Source organism: Bombina bombina, chromosome 1 (assembly GCF_027579735.1).
Source record: "Bombina bombina isolate aBomBom1 chromosome 1, aBomBom1.pri, whole genome shotgun sequence".
In the NCBI taxonomy this organism is placed as follows: Eukaryota; Metazoa; Chordata; class Amphibia; order Anura; family Bombinatoridae; genus Bombina; species Bombina bombina.
Genome location: NC_069499.1, coordinates 668,016,712 through 668,037,514, shown reverse-complemented (window position 1 = coordinate 668,037,514; position 20,803 = coordinate 668,016,712). Strand labels below are relative to the sequence as shown.

At 39.3% G+C, this 20,803-nt stretch overlaps 1 protein-coding gene across 4 annotated transcripts in view; it reads left to right on the top strand.

Annotated features, from left to right (window-relative positions):
- LOC128645842 (synaptotagmin-like protein 2) overlaps positions 1 to 20,803 on the top strand; it is a 258,116-nt gene that overhangs the window by 6,840 nt on the left and 230,473 nt on the right. Inside the window, exon 2 of one of the 4 annotated variants that reach the window (XM_053699131.1) lies at positions 698 to 815. The exons of the other annotated variants lie outside the window; for them this stretch is intronic. The gene's annotated coding sequence lies outside the window, so the exon portion shown is untranslated. The remainder of the gene's footprint in view (positions 1 to 697; positions 816 to 20,803) is intronic. 4 annotated transcript variants of the gene reach the window in all.

Genomic DNA, 20,803 nt, shown 5'->3' with positions numbered 1-20,803 from the left:
GGGCACGTTTAGAAAACTAACCAGAGATCTAATCTCTAGGTTAATTTTCTGAGTGCTAATTGCTACCGCAAGGTCATGGTAGCAATAACCAGACACTTGAAATGGCTGGTTAATTATTGCGCTCCCGCAAACAGACAAATTTGCCTGTTTGCGGGAGCGAGATAATTTAGCGATCCACTTGTAATGTAGCCCATAATGTATGCATATGTAAAAAATGCCATTGCTATCCATTTAATATGACATAGGTTTAAAATTTATTTGACATATTGTCACATGATGAAAAAAACATGTTTTTTCATTATAATTGTTGGGTACAGGTTATCTCCGATTGAAATATTCACAATTTTACTTGAGGATTAGACGCTAATTTGCATGTTATATAAAAAACTACAAATTGAAAAGCACTTCCTGGGATTTCAGTATGTGATTGTATTTATGAAAGAGTAACATTTTGGGGTTTAACCTCCAGCTTTAGACTTAGCTTATTCCTTGAATAGACTCCCCAGTGAAGCAGCATCAAAGACATTACATTTAAAATATAACTCCCTCTAGAGTTTTTAAGGGTCAACTTTGTTTAAAATCTAGCATAATTATGCACTATGTAAATAAAGAAAGCCTTTGTTTTTTAAAAAATATTTGAAAATATAGAATTCATGAGCTCCCGCACTAAAGCTGTTGGCTGCTTTACCTACTGTAGGAATACGCTACATTTAGTTGAATGGCGTGATCGGGCTCACTGTGAATAGACAGCAAGACTATGACACAGTTGTAAAAGAAAAACCTGCTGCTTCGAAGAGGATGTCGGCACTTGCAAGGTAATTATACGTTTAGCTCACTAATATATTCTATAGTTTCAAATATTTTGAGAAGCAAAGATTTTGCTTATTTTACATAATTCTGCACATCTGGATTTTTCTGTAATTTTAACCTTGAACATTAGTAAGTTTTGCACTGGGGTTGGGGAGCGTCCTGCAAAATTTTCTACAGTAGTTGCTTAATCAGTGTGGGAGCTTATATCTCATTTTATATTTGAAGGGAAACTCAAGTCCAAAATTAAACTTTCATGATTCAGTCTGTGATTGGCTGATGTCTGTCACATGGTACAGGGGGCTGGAAAATGTGTGAAAAAATAAACTTGTCAGAAAAAAAATCTACTGCTTTTGTGAAATTCAAAGCAAGTGTTATTGCCTTGTCATTTTATTATGCACTTCTTAATTATGCAATTCTTGCTGTATTTAGTGGTTCCTTAATTAGCCATAGCAGGGGGGATAAGATAAAAAATAGTCAGGGTGATTTTTAATGGGTGTGACCCTGGACTGCCAAATAATGGAAAAATTGCTAACAAAATTGCAATTATACTATATGTAACCTCAGTCTGGGGTCATATTGGACCTATAGTGAAGGTGACAACACTGTATTGGATTTGCAGTCCTTTACCAGTGCAGCAGGTGCAAATTTACCCATACTAGACTGTGCTGAAAACCACAAACTGTTTATCTGTGGCTTTGTTGAAGATAGAAAAAGATTGTGACAGCTATATGATATTTTCTATAAGATGATTATTTTATCATAGGGAAGTTATAGCTGGCTGTAAAAGTAATCTTCATTCCTGCATGTTGTAAATATTTTACAAATTTATTCTAGATAATTCAGTTTTATGTAAGAAAAAAGGTCTGAAACTGAAAATTGTTGTGTGAAAAGCTTCTATAGTTTGTGATTATTAAAACAAATACTAGAGACACATGGATTTGACTGTTTATTACTAAAAACATAATTCATATTGATTTACATTACTAGCTTTTCCAAGAATAATTATTTAACACTTTCAAATTCTTGCCCATCGTACAAGCTGGAACAAATGGCAACAATAAAATACTGAGCATTAAAATATTTTTTTTCAGATTTTGGGCTAGATTACGAGTGGATCTCTAACTGTTGCGCGCAAACGAAAAGGGGTTTATCACGGCTATTGTACGCATATTACAGGTTGAAATTAAACTCGTTCACTTTAGCAGAATTGAATTTAATGTATGTCTGGATAGCACAACTTATCCAGAGCACTGGTTAACGGCTACACTCAACAAAAATGTTGCACAAAACACATTAAAATTATATTTAAATGTACACTTAATCTCATAATAACACTAATAATAATAATTTAAATATATATATATATATATATATATATATATATATATATACATGTGTTTTAAAGGCATGTACATATGTATTTTTGTATATACACATATAAACACATAAGTACATATGTACACATATAGAGACATATATAAGTGCATTGGAGCCCTTTACAGTCAAGTAGCTGAAAGCAGGGAAAATCATATTTATGCAATATTCATTAAGTGTTTAACTATGTATTTACTGTAAAAAAAATCACATTACAATGTTCCAAGTATTTTAAAATAGATATTCCTATATATATATCTGTGTGTATGTGTGTGTATGTATATATATATATATATATATATATATATAATACCTGAAAAACACATATCGTCAGTGACGTGCGGTGATGTCAGAGGCTGGTGAGGCAGTGGCTAGGATATGTATTCATTCTTTAGATATCCTTTGTTGAAGAAATAGCAATCACATGAGATATATATATATATATATGCAGCCACCAATCAGCAGCTACTGAGCATATTTAGATATGATTGTCAACAAAGGATATCAAAAGAATGAAGAAAATTAGATATTAGATGTAAATTGGAAAGTTATTTAAAATTGCATGCTTTTTCTAAATCATGAAAGAAAACATATGGGTTTCATGTCCCTTTAAATGGTGCCTTGGAAAACTGGTCAACTTAGTAAACATCTGATTTTAGTCTAAAGGATTGTAACAGAAACTCTTGCCAGATAACAAAATGCTTGCTCTGATTATGAGATCTAGAAATCCAGGCCCATTAAAATATGTTTAAAACATACTTTTTACTTTAATGCTGCAAATTATGCTTATAGATTCCTTCATTATTCAGTAAATATAAAAATGTCTCTTGATCCAGTGGTGGCTGGTGAAATTTAAAGATGATGGGGCGCTTGACCCCACCCTTTAAATAAAGCCACATCCTCAGATGGCACCACTAATTCATTAATTAAATAAATAAAAGGTAAAGCGAAACACAGAAAAGCACTCGGGGGGGGGGGGGGAGAGGGAGAGACACAGAGGGTTAGAGAGAAAGAGAGAGAGAGACACAATCACACAGAGGGTTAAAGAGACACATAAGGGATGAAAGAGTCAGATGGGGAGGAAGAGAGACACAGAGGGGAGAGAGAGAGACGCAGATGAGAGAGAGAGAGACAGAGGGGAGAGAGAGAGAGACAGAGGGGAGAGAGAGAGAGACAGAGGGGGGAGAGAGAGAGACAGAGGGGAGAGAGAGAGAGACAGAGGGGAGAGAGAGACAGAGGGGATAGAGAGAGAGAGACAGAGGGGATAGAGAGAGAGACAGAGGGGAGAGAGAGAGAGACAGAGGGGAGTGACAGAGAGACATAGGGGAGAGAGAGAGAGACAGAGACAGAGGGAAGAGACAGAGAGAGACAGAGGGAAGAGACGGAGAGAGACAGAGGGAAGAGACGGAGAGAGACAGAGGGAAGAGACAGAGAGAGACAGAGGGAAGAGACAGAGAGAGACAGAGGGAAGAGACAGAGAGAGACAGAGGGAAGAGACAGAGAGAGACAGAGGGAAGAGACAGAGAGACACACAGATGAGAGAGAGAGAGAGAGAGATATACAGAGGGGAGAGACAGAGAGACAGATGGGAGAGACAGAGGGGAGAGACAGAGAGACAGAGGGGAGAGAGAGAGAGAGAGAGACAGAGGGGGAGAGAGAGAGAGACAGAGGGGAGAGAGAGAGACAGATGGGAGAGAGAGAGACAGAGGGGAGAGAGAGAGAGAGACAGAGGGGAGAGAGAGAGACAGAGGGGGGAGAGAGAGAGACAGAGGAGAGAGAGAGAGAGAGACAGAGGGGAGAGAGAGAGAGACAGAGGGGAGAGAGAGAGAGACAGAGGGGAGAGAGAGAGAGACAGAGGGGAGAGAGAGAGACACAGAGGGGAGAGAGAGAGACACAGAGGGGAGAGAGAGAGACACAGAGGGGAGAGATAGAGAGACACAGAGGGGAGAGAGAGAGAGACACAGAGGGGAGAGAGAGAGAGACACAGAGGGGAGAGAGAGAGAGAGACACAGAGGGGAGAGAGAGAGACACAGAGGGGAGAGAGAGAGACACAGAGGGGAGAGAGAGAGACACAGAGGGGAGAGAGAGAGACGAGAGGGATACAGAGGGGAGAGAGAGAGATACAGAGGGGAGAGAGAGAGATGCAGAGGAGAGAGAGAGATACAGAGGAGAGAGAGAGAGACAGAGGAGAGAGAGAGAGAGACAGAGGAGAGAGAGAGAGAGAGACAGAGGAGAGAGAGAGAGAGACAGAGGAGAGAGAGAGAGAGACAGAGGAGAGAGAGAGAGAGAGACAGAGGAGAGAGAGAGAGAGACAGAGGAGAGAGAGAGAGAGACAGAGGAGAGAGAGAGAGAGAGACAGAGGAGAGAGAGAGAGAGACAGAGGAGAGAGAGAGAGAGACAGAGGAGAGAGAGAGAGAGAGACAGAGGGGAGAGAGAGTGAGACAGAGGGGAGAGAGAGTGAGACAGAGGAGAGAGAGACAGAGAGGAGAGAGAGAGACAGAGGGGAGAGAGGGGGAGAGAGAGACAGAAGGGAGAGAGAGAGAGACAGAGGGGAGAGAGAAACAGAGGGGAGAGAGAAACAGAGGGGAGAGAGAGAGAGACAGAGGTGAGAGAGAGAGAGACAGAAGGGAGAGAGAGAGAGAGAGAGAGAAGGGAGAGAGAGAGACAGAGGGGGAGAGAGAGAGACAGAGGGGAGAGAGAGACAGAGGGAGAGAGAGACAGAGGGGAGAGAGAGAGACAGAGGGGAGAGAGAGAGAGACAGAGGAGAGAGAGAGAGAGAGAGACAGAGGAGAGAGAGAGAGAGACAGAGGAGAGAGAGAGAGAGAGAGAGACAGAGGAGAGAGAGACAGAGGAGAGAGAGAGAGACAGAGGAGAGAGAGAGAGAGAGACAGAGGAGAGAGAGAGAGAGAGACAGAGGAGAGAGAGAGAGAGACAGAGGAGAGAGAGAGAGAGACAGAGGAGAGAGAGAGAGACAGAGGAGAGAGAGAGAGAGAGACAGAGGGGAGAGAGAGTGAGACAGAGGGGAGAGAGAGAGAGAGAGAGAGAGAGAGAAGGGAGAGAGAGAGACAGAGGGGAGAGAGAGAGACAGAGGGGAGAGAGAGAGACAGAGGGGAGAGAGAGAGAGACAGAGGAGAGAGAGAGAGAGACAGAGGAGAGAGAGAGAGAGACAGAGGAGAGAGAGAGAGAGACAGAGGAGAGAGAGAGAGAGAGACAGAGGAGAGAGAGAGAGAGACAGAGGAGAGAGAGAGAGAGAGACAGAGGAGAGAGAGAGAGAGACAGAGGAGAGAGAGAGAGAGAGAGACAGAGGAGAGAGAGAGAGAGACAGAGGAGAGAGAGAGAGTGAGACAGAGGGGAGAGAGAGTGAGACATTTATAACTCATTCTAAACTGCTTGGTTTCATTTTACATTACCATGCTTTATATAATAATGTTGTGAGAAAACACAGTTGCAGAGCTACAGAGAGTTCATAAGTCAGTAAGAGAGTGAGACTATAAACTAGTGTGCAGTACAGAGGTTATATACTAGTGTGCAGTACAGACTGAGGCAAGCTGCTAAGGTAGTGGGTGACTGTAAAGTTTGAGTAAACAAAATACAAAAACGATCCTTAAATTGCTGTAAAAGAGTAAAAAACAAAAAACACTAAACCACATTCATTAAATTATCTTTTCTCCTGTTAAGTGTAGTCAGTCCACGGGTCATCCATTACTTATGGGATTATATCTCCTCCCTAACAGGAAGTGCAAGAGGATCACCCAAGCAGAGCTGCTATATAGCTCCTCCCCTCTACGTCATACCCAGTCATTCTCTTGCACCTAACTAATAGATAGGACGTGTGAGAGGACTGTGGTGTGTTAAACTTAGTTTTTTATTTCTTCAATCAAAAGTTTGTTATTTTAAACGGCACCGGAGTGTGTTGTTTCTTCTCAGGCAGCATTAGAAGAAGAATCTACCTGAGTTTGTCTATGATCTTAGCGGTCGTAACTAAGATCCACTTGCTGTTCTCGGCCATTCTGAGGAGTGAGGTAACTTCAGAACAGGGGATAGCATGCAGGGCCCACCTGCAAGGAGGTATGTGCAGTATATTATTTTCTAAGGAATGGAATTGACTGAGAAAATACTGCTAATACCGATGTAATGTAAGTGCAGCCTTTAATGCAGTAGTAGCGACTGGTATCAGGCTGATATGTATGTATGTATACTCTGAGGTATTTCTGGGGAATGGAATTTCACTAAGAAAATACTGTCTATATTAAAGTAATATTTGAGCCTGCACTGCAGTGAAAGCGACTAGCAGCAGGCTTATTAATAACACTTCATAATTTTCATTTTTAAAAAACGTTTACTGGCATGTTAATCGTTTTTTCTGAGGTACTTGGTGATAAAACTTTATGGGCATGATTTTTACCACATGGCTGTTGTTTGTTTCTGAATAAAAACAGTTTACTGAGCTTCCCCACTGTTGTAATATGAGTGGGAGGGGCCTATTTTAGCGCTTTATTGCGCAGTAAAAATTTAGTCACAGTCTTCCTGTTTCTTCCTCCATGATCCAGGACGTCTCTACAGAGCCCAGGGGTCTCCAAAACTAGTTTTGAGGGAGGTAATCAGTCACAGCAGATCTGTGACAGTGTGTTTGACTGTGATAAAAAAAACGTTTATTATTTCAACTGTTATCCGTTTTGGGTATTAAGGGGTTAATCATCCTTTTGCTTGTGGGTGCAATTCTCTGCTAACTTTATACATTTTCTGTTAAAATTTGGTTGTTTTAACATATTTGGTTCATCGTTAATTCAACTGTGTCACATTTTTATGTTTTCTTAAAGGCGCAGTAGCGTTGTTTATATAGCTTGTAAATTTATTTAAAAGTTTTTTTTCCAAGCTTGCTAGTGTTATTGCTAGTCTGTTTAAACATGTCTGACACAGATGAAGCTGTTTGTTCAATATGTTTAAAGGCCAATGTGGAGCCCAATAGAAATTTGTGCACTCAATGTATAGATGTTACTTTGAATAAAAGTCAAACTTTATATGTGAAAAATATATCACCAGACAACGAGGGGGAAGTTATGCCGACTAACTCTCCTCACGTGTCAGTACCTTCGCCTCCCGCTCAGGAGGTGCGTGATATTGTGGCGCCAAGTACATCAGGGCAGCCCATACAAATCACTTTGCAAGACATGGCTAATGTTATGACTGAAGTACTATCTAAATTGCCAGAATTTAGAGGTAAACGAGATCACTCTGGAATAAGAACAGAGTGCGCTGATAGTAATAGAGCCATGTCTGATACTGCGTCACAATTTGCAGAACATGAGGACGGAGAGCTTCATTCTGTGGGTGACGGATCTGATCCAAGTAAACTGGATTCAGACATTTCAAATTTTAAATTTAAGCTTGAGAACCTCCGTGTATTACTAGGGGAGGTTTTAGTGGCTCTGAATGATTGTAACACGGTTGCAATTCCAGAGAAAGTATGTAGGCTGGATAAATATTTTGCGGTACCGGTGTGTACTGACGTTTTTCCTATACCTAAAAGGCTTACAGAAATTGTTAACAAGGAGTGGGATAGACCCGGTGTGCCTTTTTCACCCCCTCCTATATTTAGAAAAATGTTTCCAATAGACGCCACCACACGGGACTTATGGCAGACGGTCCCTAAGGTGGAGGGAGCAGTTTCTACTCTGGCTAAGCGCACCACTATCCCGGTGGAGGATAGCTGTGCTTTTTCAGATCCAATGGATAAAAAGTTAGAGGGTTACCTTAAGAAAATGTTTGTTCAACAAGGTTTTATATTACAACCCCTTGCATGCATTGCGCCTGTCACTGCTGCGGCGGCATTCTGGTTTGAGTCTCTGGAAGAGACCCTTGACACAGCTCCATTGGATGAGATTATAAACAAGCTTAAAGCACTTAAGCTAGCTAATTCATTTATTTCTGATGCCGTAGTACACTTAACCAAACTTACGGCTAAGAACTCAGGATTCGCCATTCAAGCGCGTAGAGCGCTGTGGCTTAAATCCTGGTCAGCTGATGTGACTTCTAAATCTAAATTGCTTAATATTCCTTTCAAAGGGCAGACATTATTCGGGCCCGGTTTGAAAGAAATTATCGCTGACATTACTGGAGGTAAGGGCCATGCCCTGCCTCAAGACAGGGCCAAACCAAGGGCTAAACAGTCTAATTTTCGTGCCTTTCGTAACTTCAAGGCAGGAGCAGCATCAACTTCCTCCGCTCCAAGACAGGAAGGAACTGTTGCTCGCTACAGACAGGGCTGGAAACCTAACCAGTCCTGGAACAAGGGCAAGCGGGCCAGAAAACCTGCTGCTGCCCCTAAGACAGCATGAAGTGAGGGCCCCCGATCCGGAAACGGATCTAGTGGGGGGCAGACTTTCTCTCTTCGCCCAGGCTTGGGCAAGAGATGTCCAGGATCCCTGGGCGTTGGAGATCATATCTCAGGGATATCTTCTGGACTTCAAAGCTTCTCCTCCACAAGGGAGATTTCATCTTTCAAGGTTATCAGCAAACCAGATAAAGAAAGAGGCATTTCTATGCTGTGTACAAGACCTCTTACTAATGGGAGTGATCCACCCAGTTCCGCGGTCGGAACACGGACAAGGGTTCTATTCAAATCTGTTTGTGGTTCCCAAAAAAGAGGGAACCTTCAGACCAATCTTGGACTTAAAGATCCTAAACAAACTCCTAAGAGTTCCATCGTTCAAAATGGAAACTATTCGAACCATCTTACCCATGATCCAAGAGGGTCAGTACATGACCACAGTGGATTTAAAGGATGCCTACCTTCACATACCGATTCACAAGGATCATTACCGGTATCTAAGATTTGCCTTCCTAAACAGGCATTACCAGTTTGTAGCTCTTCCCTTCGGGTTAGCTACGGCTCCAAGAATCTTTACAAAGGTTCTGGGCTCTCTTCTGGCGGTACTAAGACCACGAGGCATAGCGGTAGCTCCGTACCTAGACGACATTCTGATACAAGCGTCAAGTTTCCAAACTGCCAAGTCTCATACAGAGTTAGTTCTGGCATTTCTAAGGTCGCATGGGTGGAAGGTGAACGTAGAAAAGAGTTCTCTATTGCCACTCACAAGAGTTCCCTTCTTAGGGACTCTTATAGATTCTGTAGAAATGAAAATTTACCTGACGGAGGACAGGTTATCAAAACTTCTAAATGCTTACCGTGTCCTTCATTCCATTCAACACCCGTCAGTGGCTCAGTGCATGGAGGTAATCGGCTTAATGGTAGCGGCAATGGACATAGTACCTTTTGCGCGCCTGCATCTCAGACCGCTGCAATTGTGCATGCTAAGTCAGTGGAATGGGGATTACTCAGATTTGTCCCCTCTGCTAAATCTGGATCAAGAGACCAGAGATTCTCTTCTATGGTGGCTTTCTCGGCCACATCTGTCCAAGGGGATGCCCTTCCGCAGGCCAGATTGGACGATTGTAACAACAGACGCCAGCCTTCTAGGTTGGGGCGCAGTCTGGAATTCCCTGAAGGCTCAGGGATCATGGACTCAGGAGGAGAGACTCCTTCCAATAAACATTCTGGAATTAAGAGCAATTTTCAATGCTCTTCTGGCTTGGCCTCAGTTAGCAACTCTGAGGTTCATCAGGTTTCAGTCGGACAACATCACGACTGTGGCTTACATCAACCATCAAGGAGGAACAAGGAGTTCCCTAGCGATGATGGAAGTCTCAAAGATAATTCGCTGGGCAGAGTCTCACTCTTGCCACCTGTCAGCGATCCACATCCCAGGCGTGGAGAACTGGGAGGCGGATTTTCTAAGTCGCCAGACCTTTCATCCGGGGGAGTGGGAACTTCATCCGGAGGTGTTTGCCCAACTGCTTCATCATTGGGGCAAACCAGATCTGGATCTCATGGCATCTCGCCAGAACGCCAAGCTTCCTTGTTACGGATCCAGGTCCAGGGACCCGGGAGCGGTACTGATAGATGCTCTGACAGCACCTTGGGTCTTCAACATGGCTTATGTGTTTCCACCTTTCCCGATGCTTCCTCGATTGATTGCCAGGATCAAACAGGAGAGAGCATCGATGATTCTAATAGCGCCTGCGTGGCCATGCAGGACCTGGTATGCAGATCTAGTGGACATGTCGTCCTGTCCACCATGGTCTCTGCCTCTGAGACAGGACCTTCTGATTCAGGGTCCTTTCAAACATCCAAATCTAATTTCTCTGAGGCTGACTGCATGGAGATTGAACGCTTGATTCTATCAAAGCGTGGATTCTCTGAGTCAGTGATTGATACCTTGATACAGGCTAGGAAACCTGTTACCAGGAAAATTTACCATAAAATATGGCGTAAATACTTATATTGGTGCGAATCCAAGAGTTACTCATGGAGTAAGGTTAGGATTCCTAGGATATTGTCTTTTCTACAAGAAGGTTTAGAAAAGGGTTTATCTGCTAGTTCGTTAAAGGGACAGATTTCAGCTCTGTCTATCCTTTTACACAAACGTCTGGCAGAAGTTCCAGACGTTCAGGCTTTTTGTCAGGCTTTGGCTAGGATTAAGCCTGTGTTTAAGACTGTTGCTCCGCCGTGGAGCTTAAACTTAGTTCTTAACGTTCTGCAAGGTGTTCCGTTTGAACCCCTTCATTCCGTTGATATCAAACTGTTATCTTGGAAAGTTCTGTTTTTAATGGCTATTTCCTCGGCTCGAAGAGTCTCTGAGTTATCGGCCTTACATTGTGATTCTCCTTATATGATTTTTCATTCAGACAAGGTAGTTCTGCGTACTAAACCTGGGTTCTTACCTAAGGTAGTCACTAACAAGAATATCAATCAAGAGATTGTTGTTCCATCATTGTGCCCTAACCCTTCTTCAAAGAAGGAACGACTTCTGCACAATCTGGACGTCGTCCGTGCCCTGAAATTTTATTTGCAGGCAACTAAAGATTTTCGTCAAACTTCTTCCCTGTTTGTCGTTTATTCTGGACAGAGGAGAGGTCAAAAAGCTTCGGCTACCTCTCTCTCTTTTTGGCTTCGTCGCATAATACGCTTAGCCTATGAGACTGCTGGACAGCAGCCTCCTGAAAGGATTACAGCTCATTCTACTAGAGCTGTGGCTTCCACTTGGGCCTTTAAGAATGAGGCCTCTGTTGAACAGATTTGCAAGGCTGCAACTTGGTCTTCACTTCACACTTTTTAAAAATTTTACAAATTTGACACTTTTGCTTCTTCGGAGGCTGTTTTTGGGAGAAAGGTTCTACAGGCAGTGGTTCCTTCTGTTTAATGTTCCTGCCTTATCCCTCCCATCATCCGTGTACTTTTGGCTTTGGTATTGGTATCCCATAAGTAATGGATGACCCGTGGACTGACTACACTTAACAGGAGAAAATATAATTTATGCTTACCTGATAAATTCATTTCTCCTGTAGTGTAGTCAGTCCACGGCCCACCCTGTTTTTTACGGCAGGTCTAAATTTTAATTAAACTCCAGTCACCACTGCACCCTATAGTTTCTCCTTTCTCGTTTGGTTTTCGGTCGAATGACTGGATATGACGTAGAGGGGAGGAGCTATATAGCAGCTCTGCTTGGGTGATCCTCTTGCACTTCCTGTTAGGGAGGAGATATAATCCCATAAGTAATGGATGACCCGTGGACTGACTACACTACAGGATAAATGAATTTATCAGGTAAGCATAAATTATATTTTTCACTAACAGTATCCCTTTCTGTAAAATCTAAGGTTGCATAGCTTACTTCAATAAAATGTGGCTAAAACACTGCTCTCTCTGCATCTCTTCCTGCTCTGTAAGGAAGTGACAGTGGAACATTCCACTGCACTTGGAGGGGAGTACAGAACTCTCTTTTTTATTAAATCAAAGCCGGCAGCTGTACAGGGCAGCAACAAAATAAATGAAAGTATTTTTTTTCCGTTTTTGTTTTGTTTTATATGATTTAACATCCAGCCCAAACCTTAAAGGGACAGTAAACCTTAAAAGTAATGTTATATAATTCTACACATAGTGCAGAATTATATAATATTATATTAGCGCAATCTTTGTAAAACATAATTTCCCCTTTGAATTTTAAAAAAAAACTGCTGTTTTACAGACCCGCTCTCTGTGATCTTCTGAGTGGGTCTGTTTTTTTCAAACAGTGCATCGGGCCAGCTTTATAGTCACAGCCCGGCCCAACCGCGCCATAGCACTAAGTGCAGCTCGCTCCTGCTCTGTCAGACAGCAGGAGCGAGCTGCACTTAGTGCTATGGCGCAGTCGGGCCGGGCGGTGACTATACAGCTGGCCCGATGCACTGTTTGAAAAAAACAGACCCACTCAGAAGATCACAGAGAGCGGGTCTGGAAAACAGCAGTTTTTTTTAAAAAAAAATTCAAAGGGGAAATTATGTTTTATAAAGATTGCGCTAATATAATGTTATATAATTCTGCACTATGTGCAGAATTATATAACATTATTTTTAAGGTTTACTGACACTTTAAGTTCCCCTGACTGATACCTCTCACTGGATTGGGTCAGCCCCAAAGAGGCCTGCCTCAAATAAGCACTTATGGGCCATGGAATGATCTTAACCACTTTCATCCAGTAGGTGGTGCAGCAAGTTGTGTAATGGAGGGCAGACCTGCTTGTGCCTCTCTATTGCACAACATGTAGCTGTGGGAAAAAAAATGCTGGAAAAAAAAATTGCAATATTTTTATTTTTGTATTTTTTTTTAAAGCCAATTAAAAAAATATATTTTTGCCCATATGAGAGGTGAAACCCTGCCTCACCTGCCTCTAGTGACTGCACATCACTGATAGATATATATATATATATATATATATATATTGTAGCTGATAACCTTATATATATATATATATATATATATATATATATATATATATATATAAATATGTATTTATGAAGAAATGGAATATATTCAGCAATGTGAAGAACATTGGAATGTGGAATATTAATATTTCCATGTAGGGTTAGCGCACTTGAGAAAATGCGCTCAGGTTTGCGCAACTTGTTGGGTGTTAGTTTTTTCTTTAATGATTCACACTGAGAATGCAATTGTAAACAAATTTCCAACATAGCAAAATTTGAATTTTCGCAGAAAAAAAATCTACTGATAATTAAGTGCTACTACATTGCTTTTGTATCGTGCATCTGTTGATTATACAATTCTACTGTATTTAATGGTCCTTTAAAGGGACAGTAAACCCCCAAAATGGTATTGTTTAAAAAGATAGCTAATCCCTTTATTATTACCCATTTTCCAGTTTTGCATAACCAACACAGTTATAGAAATATACTTTTTACCGCTGTGATTACCTTGTATCTAAGCCTCTTCAGACTGCTTCCTTATCTTAGTTCTTTTGACAGACTTGCATTTCAGGCAATTAGTGCTGACTCTTAAATAACTCCATGGGTGTGAGTACAATGTTTTCTATATGGCACATGTGAAGTAACACCCTCTAACTGGGAAAACCTGTTAAAAGCATTCAGATAAGAGGCGGCCTTCAAGGGCTTAGAAATTAGCATATGAGCCTACCTAGGTTTAACTTTCAATTAAGAATACCAAGAGAACAAAGCAAATTTGATTTTAAAAGTAAGTTGGAAAGTTGTTTAAAATCAAATGCCCTATCTGAATCATGAAAGTTTAATTTGGACTTTACTGTCCCTTTTTAAGTGTAGTCTTATTGTATTTTTTAAGACGGAGATGTTTTGCATCCTATTTAACTCACTTTCACAGTTCAACTAATTCATACATCTTTTTTTGGTAATATTATATTGTTTTTATCCTTTCCTGCCTTTAGGTATATTTAATAGAAATTTTACATTTTCTACTTTGAATATTTCATATCAATTTTACATTTTGTAATTTGAATAACAAATGCAACAAAATTAATACAATATATCGCCCACATCAGATTCTGTTTTAGAGATTTAGGTACATTTGATGTGTGACTCAAGAGTTTGATCACACAAATAAAGTTTTCTGGTAGAAATATACAATGTTAACTATAAATCACTTAATGTTGCCACTAGGTATCTGTCCTCTTTGGAATGTTCAAGTTTGTAGCTTTTTTTATTGGCGTAGGCTGTTGTCCTGGTTACAGTGAACCTGTCTTGTAACTAACTGGCAAAACAAATCTCTCAGAATGTCACATCCACAAAAACAAGAGCGAGTTTAATTGTAATATTGGGTAAATGATGTGTTTTCTTCAGCATACTGAGTTTAGAGATAACATTTGACCATTTATTTCTCTACTGGTACAATCAGTAATTGGTTACTATATTATACCTATGTACTGTTAAAATGTCTTTCTTTAAAAATCTGCAGTTCTTCGTTGCTATGTTAAAGGGTCACTCAAGTCAAAATTAAACTTTCATTATTCAGATAGAGCATGCAATTTTAACCCCTTAAGGACCATAGCACTTTTCCATTTTCTGACCGTTTGGGACCAAGGCTATTTTTACATTTTTGCGGTGTTTGTGTTTAGCTGTAATTTTCCTCTTACTCATTTACTGTACCCACAGATATTATATACCGTTTTTCTCGCCATTAAATGAACTTTCTAAAGATACCATTATTTTCATCATATCTTATAATTTACTATAAATTTTGTTTATAATATATGATGGAAAAATTTAAGAAAAAAACACTTTTTCTAAATTTGACCCCCAAAATCTGTTACACATCTACAACTACCAAAAAAAGCACCCATGCTAAATAGTTTCTACATTTTGTCCTGAGTTTAGAAATACCAAATGTTTACATGTTCTTTGCTTTTTTTGCACGTTATAGGGCAATTAATACAAGCAGCACTTTTCTATTTCCAAACCATTTTTTTTTTTTTTCAAAATTAGCGATAGTTACGTTGTAACACTGATATCTGTCAGGAATCCCTGAATATCCCTTCACATGTATATACTTTATTTTTTTAGTAGACAACCTAAAGTATTGATCTAGGCCCATTATGGTATGTTTCATGCCACCATTTCACTGCCAAATGCGATCAAATAAAAAAACATTTTTCACAATTTTTGGTTTCTCACTGAAATTATTTACAAATAGCATGTGCAATTTTGGCACAAATGGTTGTAAAAGCTTCTCTGTGATCCCCTTTGTTCAGAAAAAGCAGATATATATGGCTTTGGAGTTGCTTTTTGGTAATTAGAAGGCCGCTAAATGCCGCTGCGCACCACACTTGCATTATGCCCAGCAGTGACGGGGTTAATTAGGTAGCTTGTAGGGTTAATTTTAGCTTTAGTGTAGAGATCAGAATCCCACCTGACACATCCCACCCCCTGAACCCTCCCTGACCCCCCTCAAACAGCTCTCTTCCCTCCCCCACCTTACAATTGTCACCGCCATCTTAAGTACTGGCAGAAAGTCTGTCTGTACTAAAATAAAAAGCATTTTGTTTGTTTTTTTTCAATTGACTCTGCAGTGTTGGATCCCATCTTAGCCCCCCATACAGCTCTCTAACCCTCCCCCCTCTACCTATTTGCCACCATCTTGGGTACTGACTGCTGTATGCCAGTACCCAGTTTGCCCCTAAAATAGTTTATTTTTTAAATTAAATTGGATAGTTTCTGTAGTGTAGCTGCCCCCCTCAATATCCTCCCTCCCCCTCCCAGATTCCTTGCCCAACATCCAGAGAGCCCCCCATCGATATACAATTTTAAAAAAAAAAAAAAAATCGGAATCGCCACTGCCGCCAAGTGTCGGCGATATTGCTGTGTAAGTAATATACCCCCAAGACATCGATGGTCCGCCCACCCACCTCCTAGCTGCTGCTCCCACCCACCAATGATCTGAGCCATCAATGTCTATAGTATTCTATGGGAAAACCGTCCGTCCCGGAGCTTTCCCTGGTTTCAAGTCTTTAATAACTGAGACTATTTCTGCATGTTTAATTGTAGAGTTTAGTAATTCGCGATCTGCCTCTGTTATACTACTTAGATCAGTTTGTTCCAGGAAGGAGCTTAGTTTTTTTTTTCCGTCTCCTCTGTGCGGGCTACTTTTGATCCATCATAAAGGACCCCATAGTATTGTGCAAATTAATCTACTGTGGGTTAGATATAGTGGTACCTGCTAAATTTTGTATCAGTGTTTTTGTGTTAACATTTTTCTGTGCATGTGAGGCATAGCTAGATATTTCACTGTACCCACATTTTAAATACTGCAGCTGTTTAGAGCATCAGTGGGACTTGTATCGTGTCAGAAATAAACAAATTGAGTCATTACCAGATGGTACAAGCACCTTAGGCTCTCCGAACAAGTGTTGTTTTTAAATTGCTGGTGCACTTTTGAAACAGCTATAGCTTTTATTAGAAGCATTTTTCCTAATGCATGTATATTACAAAATTGCTTCTGTTCAATACAGAAAAGCAGCCATGTGGTTTACAATCTTGGCTGGAATATCCCTTAAAGGGACATGATACCCAAATGTTGAAACACTTGAAAGTGATGCAGCATAGGTGTAAGAAGCTGACTAGAAAATATCACCTGAACATCTCTATGTAAAAAAGAAAGATATTTTACCTAAAAAAATCCTTAGTAGTCACATCCCATTGTAAAGGACTTCTAAGCAGCAAATCAGTGTTTTTGCCCCGGGATAGGCAAAGGAGCGAGCTTTGTGCACTCTCATCTTATTTCCCTATTCAGTTTAAGGAAGTTTACTATGAAATCTCATGAGAGTTAAGTGAAATCTCATGAGATCACAGTAAAAGAGTTCTTCATTTTTTAAAAAAAAAAATTTTTTACCTGCAGCTGAAGTATACATTTTTACACAGAACTTACTCTGGTGAGCTAAGGAAATTGTGAGGTAAAATATCTTCCTTTTTTATATAGAGATCATCAGGGGATATTTTCCTGTCAGCTTTTTACAGTTATACTGAACCAGTTTCAAGTGATTTAGCATATGAGTACAGGTGGCCCTCGTTTTACAACGGTTCAATTTACACCGTTTCAGAATAACAACCTTTTTTTCCAGTCATGTGACTGCTATTGAAAAGCATTGAGAAGCAGTGCATTTATTAAAATAGCCAGTAGGTGGAGCTGTCTGCTTGTGCTGCGGTAAAGCCAAGCAAGCTGAAATTAATCAGTTTAACCAGACCTGCGCTATCGAGCAAATTTCAAAGGAACAAGATCTTCCTCTCTATAAATAAGTCCAGATTGGAATGCATAGAAAGATCTGTTTGCAGAAAAATGCAAGTGAAGTCTGTGTTGTGTGATTATTTTATTAGGTTTATAAAGCTGTTTAGCAAATGTTTTTGTTCATTTAACTTAGTTTAATTATATATTCTGTGTTGTGTGATTATTTTATTAGGTTTACAATGCTGTTTAGCATTCAGTCTTCATTTCAAAGCTTTAAAAATAATGTATTAGGTGTTACTTATGACAATTTTGAGAGGAGCCTGGAACCTTAATCCCTCACTTTCCATTGACTTACATTATAAACTGGGTTTCAATTTACAACGGTTTCAATTTATAACCATTCCTTCTGGAACCTAACCCCGGCGTAAACTGAGGGCTACCTGTATTATGTCCCTTTAAGTTCTTTGTAGTATGCATTTGCTGATTTTGCAGCCTTTCTATATATATATATATATATATATATAAATAAAATTATACTATATATGGCCTTTTTAAAATAAACAGCTTTACCATAACCTGCAAACAAATAAATAGTGCTCTTTCAAATGTACTTTCACATTTTTGTTTTGTTTTATTGGGGTTTTTCAGCCTTTATTACACATTTTTTAAAGTTACCTAGAAGCTTGCATTATTTTGTCTATTCTTCTCTGTAATGTTCTATCATGGTATTGCCTGGGTCAGGTCAGCAACCTTGGCTCTCCAGTTGTTTTAGAACTACATTTCCCATGATGCTTAAATGTCTTTAAGCTGCCTAAGCATCATGGGAAATGTAGTTCTAAAATATCTGGAGAGCCAAGGTTGCTGACCCCTAGGTTAACAAATGAGGGCATTTTGTTAGTTGAGAGTGTTTCAAAGTAACAGAAAACAGTCATAGATGTGCCCATCTGTGTTTTTATAGTAAAGGTTCCTTTAATGGTTTCAGTGCTGACAGACACTTGTGTTGAAGGGATTATTTTAGCTCATATTAGGCTACAGGTCCTTGAGAAGCTGTGCCAAAAGCTATGTGTGCGTATCCTGTCTGCATATGCAGCATATGGAAAAACTCATCAACTGTTTACTTTGCTTAGGTGCATATTAGACTTGGAGAAAAAAAAAGTCTCAAAACAGCAGCAATTTGTTAGATGTGTCATCATTTATTTTGGCTTATGTTCCTACAGAAAATTGCCTGCCTGTCCAAATTTGAGGTTTGTAAGACCTTATTTTGTGTAACCTTCTTTTCAAGGAAAACCTGCACTTTTAAAGGGACAGTAATATCGCAATTAAGCTTCAGAGCATGCAATTTTAAGCAACTTTTCAATTTATTTCTACTATCTAATTTGCTTTATTCTCTTAGTATAATTTGTTGAAAGTTATACTGTTTTTGACCAAAGAGCAGAAATGCAGTACTGTGTGCTTGCTGCACATATATGACTCTTGTCATTGGCTTACTAGATGAGATCAGCAAGCTCCCAGTAATGCTTTGCTGCTCATTGAACAAAGTAAACCAAAAGAAAAAAACTAATTGGATAATAGAGGTAAATTTGAGTGTTGTTACAAATTGTGCGCTCTGTCTGAATCGTGAAAGAAAAAAAATGTGCTTCATGTCTCTTATGTCCCAAATTAGATAATAAAAGTAAATTAGAATGTTGTTTAAAATGCCACGCTCTATCTGAATGATATATAACATATAGGGGTTGATCCCAATCCATTAAAGATGTTTTGGAGTCTATGGAAATTTTTGTAGATAAATCAGATAACCCAACAGTTATATATACATATGTATCAATAGTAAGAAATTTAAGATACATGTAAGTCAAAAATAAACTTTCATGGTTCAGATTGCGCTCGTAATTTTAAGATACTTTTTACTTTACTACTATTATCCAATTTATTTTGTTCTCATGGTATCCTTTTTTTGAAAAACATACCTAGATGGCTCAGTAGTAGCAATAAACTATTGAGAGCAAGCTGGTAATTAGTGGCAAAATATCGTTAACGTTGAGCCACTGCCCCGCTAGCTACTTCCCATAACCCGGAATTCATTTCCCCTTTGTCAAGTGTAACATTTAAAAACCTAAGGAAACAATAAAAATATTGTATAGAGAATTTCATTGTTAAAAGTAACACTCCAATATTTTTATATTGACACTAATACTGATTCTTATAGAGTTCTATGTAGGTATTTGGAAATCGGTATTTAAATTCATTCATTATATTTGAATGTTAAAATGAAATGTTTGAATGTTACGATCGATATTCATTCTATAAAAACATTTGAATGACAGATATCACATGCTTGATGTATATTTTTCCCCAGCTATTATACCTGATTTTAAGCAATAAAAAGGGTGTGAGGTGAAATTCTCTGCAAAAAATGAATAGATCCATGAGACCCCTAAAATGAAAGGTAATAGACACCTCTCAAATGAGAGTTAACATTACACTCATGGTGCCCCAATGGTTAATAACATTTTTAAATATGTCTTTCTTAATACACCACACCACACAAATGCGCTCATATTTATCAAAAAATTGCACTATTAATTTGGAAGGCGAGCGAGAAGCATGAAGTTTTCCTGATTTATTATTTCAAACCCTTGTTTTTTTAATTTAGTATTTTTTGCTGTCTTCAATTTATCTATTACATTTGTGTTTTACATGGGGGAAAATTTGTGCATTCATTTTTTTCTCTTACACATTTACTTTAATCTTTTGTAGAAAAAATATACTTAGGTAGACTATGGAGCAACAATACTCTACTGGGAACTAGCAGGGCACATTTGATGAGACCACAATACATTTTTTTATTTAACTCTGTTATAATAATGACCCGTTGTAACCATAACACATTTAAATTGTAAGTAGAATATTCGTTCATTGTGGGGCAGTTTTGCGTTCTATGTTTGGCATATGTACCTGTATTTTGAGGCTTTGCAAGAGTATACTTTCTTCATTCTCAGGCCTTTTCTGGTGCCTAGGTAAAGATACACCTGCTAGATCCAGAAAGCACTCCATCAGAAATAGATGTGAACATGACACAAGCTCAAATACATGGTGATTTATAATGCTGTTCTCCTCAGTGCCTATGGAGAACTACAACAACCGTATTTGTAGGAGAACTTTGCATTCTGCAATGATAAATTGGTAACTGGGTGAAATGCTAAGGTGGACTCTAGGAAATATGACTAAAACTAACAAATAGTGATATTGTGTTTTTGCATTTGCGCGCAGATTAATCTGCACTCATATTACAAGTTGAAAGTAAAACGGTCGCTTGTGCGCAATTAAAGTTAACGCTTGTCAGATTAGCTGTGGTTAACTGTTTTGTGAAACAAAAAAGTGTCACAAAACAAAAAATACATTAAAATAGTACACTTGCACTCAAATTAACAGCATCTAATAAAAATTATTCACAAAAAATGTTGCACACAAATGTTATAAGGGCTCAAAGATATGAGATCTCAGGTAGTAGAATAAAAAAAGGCAGACAAAGGG